This window comes from Pteropus vampyrus, unplaced genomic scaffold (assembly GCF_000151845.1).
Source record: "Pteropus vampyrus isolate Shadow unplaced genomic scaffold, Pvam_2.0 Scaffold183, whole genome shotgun sequence".
Classification (NCBI taxonomy): domain Eukaryota; kingdom Metazoa; phylum Chordata; class Mammalia; order Chiroptera; family Pteropodidae; genus Pteropus; species Pteropus vampyrus.
In genome coordinates, this window is record NW_011888964.1 from 963,885 (window position 1) to 970,411 (window position 6,527).

A 6,527-nucleotide genomic window follows, 5' to 3' on the forward strand; every position below is an offset into this window, starting at 1 on the left:
TTCCCAATATCATGACAGCAAAGCTACTGGCATCTCCTAATGCAGCTTCGAGGTTTAGGCTGATATTCAGCACAAAAGGCCCCTTTTCCCAACATTTCAAGCCTCTCGAGTTCCAGGCCACCATCACAGTAACTGAAGAAGCCATGAAAATCAGTACACATCATTTAATAGTGCAGTGACTGAAGAATGATCAATGTCTAAACAGCGTCTCTTTGGAAAACTGGGAGTAGTTACGAATGCCAACATGTACCCCAAAACACAGAAATTCCATGCTTAAATATATATCTGACAAAAATATCTCTATACCAAAGACATGTTATAGGATGCTCAAAGCAACATTATGCACAGTAGCCTAATACTGAGGGGTGGGGAGGGGAGTCCAACAATAGCCAAATAAATAAAGTGTAATATATTCTTATAAGAGTAAATGATGCAGCAATGATTACCCCATACGAAACGCAAAGGGGAAACACGCCACGCTCTCATTCATGCAGGTGGAGACGGGTGCAGACCTCTGATGGCGATGGTGGCATGTTTTGGCCACGGCGAGGAGGAGGGTATGGCTTCGGTCACACGCATTCGCTTCGTGAGAAGTCACCAAGCTCGACACTTTTCCTCATGCACACTATGCTTCAATGAAAAGCTTCTTAAAAAATGAGTGCCATCCAAGGCCCTGTGATATCAGGGCCTGGCCACTGTATAAAATTTTTAAAAAGTGAGGGACTGGCAAGTGTCCCCCACAGCACAGCGCCGCGTCCGCCAGCCCCACGGGAGGTGGTAAGGGCGTGCGCTCTGATGAGCAAGCAGGTGAGAGAGGCTGGTCCAGAACAGACCCTAGGGTCCCAGGGCCTGGGGACGTGGTGGTGCCCCTGGCACCTGCGCTGAGGGGAACGGGGGCTGGAGAGATGGGGACCCTCTGCCCCTTGTCTAATGTGGGGAAGGGGAGGGAAGCTGGCACTTGCTCCTTCACCCCACAGCCGTCATGAGTCAACAATGACCCGGCCCTTTCTCCAACGCACGGCCATTGGCAAATGCATACCCCACCCCCGTCCTCCCCCAAAATGGTTCCGAATCATCACAAGGAGGGTAGCACGCGAAAGGACATATTCAACACAGGGAAAACTATTTAGGGATGTCAAAATGTAATATGCAAATTGTGACTTGTCTAAAGCAAAAGAGAGTGAGAAAGCTGGGGACAGCGGCTGGCCGCGACAGAGATGACCACGGTGTGCGCCCTGACCGGGCCCACCGCGTGAGACCGAGGGTGTCCAAGCCCCGTTACACTCAGGCTCCGAGCCCTCCGCCCCCCGCGGGCTGGGGAAGGGCCTCCCCTCTGCTGTGCGTAGTTTCCTGCTACATAAGGGCACTCGGGGGACTCTGCATTTTCCTCGGCGGGGGTGAGTACGCAGCTGTGTTCTCCAGGAGGCTGGCCCGCGAGAGATGAAGAGAAGCCCACCCCTGACGACGAGGAGGACCGGGGCGGAGAGGGGGTCCGGTCCCTCCTCAGCCTAATCCCGCAGAGACGGAGTGGTCAGACCCTGGCGGGAGCGTCAGTCCCAAGGTAAGAGTGGAAAGCGGGGACATGGCCTGCATCTAGCCACTCTCCCAGTGCACCGTGAGGCGGAAGGTTCCAGGTCCAGAGCGGCTTTCCTGCCCAGGCCTTGAGAGTACCGCTGCCTCCAACACTGACCCTCATGGCACTGTCGTCCTTCGTCCTCCCTCCTTTTCTCCATCCCTCCCCCTGGACAGAGCATACTGTCCACCCCTCAAATTCTAAATCCACACTGTGACGTGGAAATTGCATGTCCTTTGGCGTATGGGGTAAGTCGAAGCATTCATTCATTCATTCATTCATTCATTCACAAATACGAGTCTGGCATGTGCCTTCCCTTCACTGCTGAATCTCTGCCTCTGGAGGCAGAGGATGAGGCCCAGAGGTGGGAGGGGAAGCTTATAGGGGAGGGGTCCTTCCACTCCGGGTTTCAGCTAGCTTTCTCCTGGGGTTTGGTGAACAGCAGGTATGTCTTTACCACCCAGAATTCACTGATCACTTTTTTGCTAACAGCATCCCAATTTCTCTCTGGCAGACCACCCCACCCTTAAAACATATGTTTGAGGAAGCACGGTCTCAATTTCTGGCTCCAAAAATGGGGCACATGACTCAGCCGAGCCGATCAGAGCATGGCCCCCACCCTACGACAGTGACTAGGGGATGCATAACCCAGCAGTGCTGAGACATAATAAAATGTCTGGAAAAGAAACGCATTCCTCTGGATTTGGAGTTACAGGAATATGAAGATGGAGCTGTTGCAGCCACATTGTAACCATGAGGAACCATGAGGAGAGAACCTGTCTGAGTGGAGAGGAGGAGCAGCTGAGAGACGATGAGGGGAAAACGGTCCCGTTGAGATTGTTCAGGTCTCTGAGTCAAACCACACTTGAGTCTAAGTCTACCTAGAGTTTCCCTATTATGTGAGCCCGGAAATTCTCTTAGTCCTTAATCCATGTGGGGCTCATACTTGTTTTGCTTGCAACAGAAGAACTCGTATCTGATGCGTCCACGAAAATAAATCCAAAAACATCCCTTTGAAATCAAGATTAATTTCCTCATAAAACTCTCAGCGGGCCCACATGAGAGTTTCACTCTCCTCCTCCTAAAGTGACTTCGACCTCATCAGGCTTTAACAAGAGGAAGAGCTTTTCCTCTCCCACCCCCAATCCGAGGCTGTTAATTTGATAACAAAGGGCACTGGGTCTAACTGTTTTCCATCATTTCGAGATATCCTCCCTCCGGTGAGCCGTAGCAGAGGTATGGGAAGTCCTGAGACAAAATCGCAAAGCCCCCGAGAAGATGACCTCCACCTTCGCATGAGGACACTAACACAAATACTCTACAAAATGAGCCCGCAGGAGTTGCACACCTGCCGGTGGACCCCAACGGCCCTGCCCTGCACCCTGCAAGCCCCCGCATTATTTTCAGGACCGAGCTCCTCGGGAACCAGGAAGGCTTCGCAGAAGAGCCAGGGCGTGAGTCAGCCTCCGAGGCCTTGCACATCACTGGCTTCTCCTCACGGCTGCACGAGAAGGAAGCGGATGATTCTCCTCACAGTGGGACCTCCGGCTCTCGCCTTCCAATCCATGAAGCATGGCGTGGAGCCTGCAACTCTGCACACGCCACGCTTTTCTGCATAAACAGGGACCATCCATCAGAAGTGTCACAGACAGGAAGCCAATGAAGTTCCTACAACCGATTTACAGTCAGGATGTACTGTGAAACACTCACAGAAAATGCCTCACTAGATTGAGAGGATGCAAAACGCATATTGCGTATGGCCAAAAAAAAAAAAAAAAAAGCAAAAAACCCGCCAAAGCCGGAAGACAGCACAAAGGAGAAAAAGTGGAAAACGCACAAAAACGAGGAAACGAATTATGAAAAGCAGGTGGGGTCTCTACTCACATTTGACAATGAAAAACAACAGCTTGGCAAATAGAAACAGAGGAACAATGGCCTGTTTTTTGCTGTTCTGCAGAGTCAGCAAACCAGAGGCATCTCGCAAACAAATGTTTCCCTTAATGCTGAATGTATTACCTATAGGCTAAAAAGTACTAAAATTGAAGATTTCTATTTAGGCAGAAGGTAGATTTAAGCAAGGGGGCAGCAAAGCAGGCTTCCTGAGTCTGAGCGGCCAACTCCCCTCGACCTTGTCCCGGAAGGGTTACTCGCCAGTGTAAAATGTCAGCCTGGGTTCCACGGTGTAGCCTCCTTTTTAGAAGCTTTAGAAGTAAGTACCTTGCTGGACAAAGAAGAGATGTGTTCATTAGCCTCTGCCTTGGAGACACCTGAGTTTATTAGCAGCTTTTTATACGCTTGATCACTCTCCCATTCTTCACGCACTTTTTTTAAGTCTCCCATGATTCTTGACCCTTTTCCTAGTCACTGGCCCATGTTGCTCAGTCTCCTTTGCTGGTTCCACCTCATCTCCCTGACCTTGAAACACTGGGGAACCTGGGTCTCAGTCCTCACACCTCTTCTCCACTTCATCCACTCACTGCCTTGAGGGTCCCCCCTAGGTCCAGAGTTTTAAAAACCATCAACAGACTGACAATTCCCAAATTTGTTTCTCCGTCTCAGATTCATCTTAAAAAATACATAATAGTATATCCAACTAATGCCTAATGTATATAAACTTAACATAAACTTAACAGGTCCAAAACTACTCCCACTAGACAACTGGCAACCTCAACCCCCATTCCACAGTCTCCCTCCTCGACATACAGTCATTCTATCTCAGAGTTGCTAGAGACAGATCTTGGGCTCACCCTTAACCTCCCCGTCTCGTGTCGCATGCACCACCTGTCAACGAACCATTTAGGCTCCACCTACAAAACAGAATCATAATCAGGCCATTTCTTACCACCCTGCACCAGGGAGCCGCCATTTTTACCCGGATTACAACAGAGCTTCCTCGGGGGCCCCCATGCTCTGCCATTCCTGCTGCTCCAAGTCTATCCACAACGGGGGAGCCAGAGCAGTCGTCTGTTCCATGAATTGCCACAATAAACTATGTCTTCGGATATCCACACCTGTGTACCGTGCCACGTTGACTCTGGGCTTGGCCATGTGCCTTCGAACACGCGAGACAAGCAGAAGCTTAGGAAGTGTGTGACCTTCAGGAATGCTGCTGCCACCTTAGAAGGAAGCTCGACTAGGCGCAGCCTCCTCGAGGATGGAAGACCACACAGAAAGGACGGACCAGATGTCCTGGCTAAGCCCAGTCCTCCCGCTGAATGAGCTCAAGGGAAACCAGCAAAAGGACATCACAGTCGACCCACAGGGCTGGGAGAAATGATAAACCACTGTCCTAAGCCGCTAGCGACAGATAACGAAGTAGAATGCTTTCACACGACCAGCCTGCTCGGTTCGTTCCCCTGCTCAAAATCTTCTGATGGCTCCTTCTCTGACTCAGAGTTAAAGCCACAGACCTGACAATGACCTATAAAGCCCTACATACGCTGTGCTGCTGACCTTTGTGATGTCATCCCCTATCACTGGCCTCCTCGCTCCTCAAGTTCACCAGGCACATGCTGCTGCCTATAACAGGATGTTCCTTCCCCAGTCAGACCCCTGACCTCCTTCTCTGCCTCCTCTAGAGAGTTCTCCCCTAAGAGCCTATATATAACAGCCCTCATCCCGCCTCCAGCGCTGCCTTTCCCTTCCCTACACGTACCTATCCCCATGGCGCCCAGTGCACATTCACTCGGGAGCTGGTCTACTGTTTCTCCAAGCAGAGTATGAGCTCCATGAAGGCAGGGCCTTTGTCTTTTTTGTTCTCCGATGTATCCTAAGTGCCTAGAACAATGCCTTCATCACGGCAAGAATCAACAAATACTCGTTAAAGGAAGCAGATGGAATGAGAGTCTGATGCATCTGTTCGGAACGAGGATGCTACACTGATCTCCAAGGAAACCGCCCTGTCCGAGTTCTGGAGGGGGAACCGAGAAGTCTGACAGAGGTAATGTGAGCCACTCTCATCTCCCGTGCTTGGGATAGCCCCTAACGGCTCACGAGCACAGCACCTCCCGAGCCCTGAGCCAGTCCAGGCCTGGGCATGAAGACCTGCAAAAACTCCACGTCCACAGGCAAGTGACAATAGCTCCCTGTCCTACACCTCCATCCTGTGTGACCTGTTCCATCTGATCTTGTTTCGCTCACCTAATAATATTTCTAGGAGACCTACTGTGTGCCAGCTCTGTGCTGGGCACTAGGAATACATCAGCACACATGAAGCATATCCTCCAGATACCTACAAGCCAACACTTCTTTTCACCATTGGCATTTTGGTGGGGCTATTTATTATTCTGAGTGGGTCCCGTGCTTTATAGGATATATAACGTCTTTAGTCATTCAAAGTCCAATCGCTGGGGATAACCGAATTTCCTTGTCCATTTTCAGTTGCTCCCTAGGATGACAGAACCACCTCTGATACAGAACCATGGGAAATGGTTGCCCAGCTTGGGCCAAAGCCCTGCCTGCTGCGCTCTGTTACAGGTAAGTGTTTACTTGTTTGTTTCCTGACTCGACCACGAGCTCCACCAGGGATGGTACCGTAATCAGCACCCAACTCAAGTGCCCAACAAATGTCTGTGACACAGATGAGGCTTGAACATGTTCTATCTAGCTTATGGGACTTGCTCCAAATCAGACTCTCTCCAAGGTCTGCATCCTGATCCCCACCTTACTCCAAACCCAACAAATCACCCCAAACCATTCCACCATCCACGTGACTTTTTCCCAAGTTTAGATTAAAATGCTCTCTAAATTCACAGCTGGATGCGTGAGTGCCCCTGAGTTCATAATCTGGGCTGGAAACACTCCCAGGACGGTGTGCAGGGCGTCATCACAGAGCAACACGCTGAGACATTCAGGGGCGGAAGGAGATTCCACCCCCAACACAGCGAGTCAAAACCTAGAGTGTTTCAATCACGACCGTTACCTTTTAATGATAAAGTACTAAGGATAACTTCTG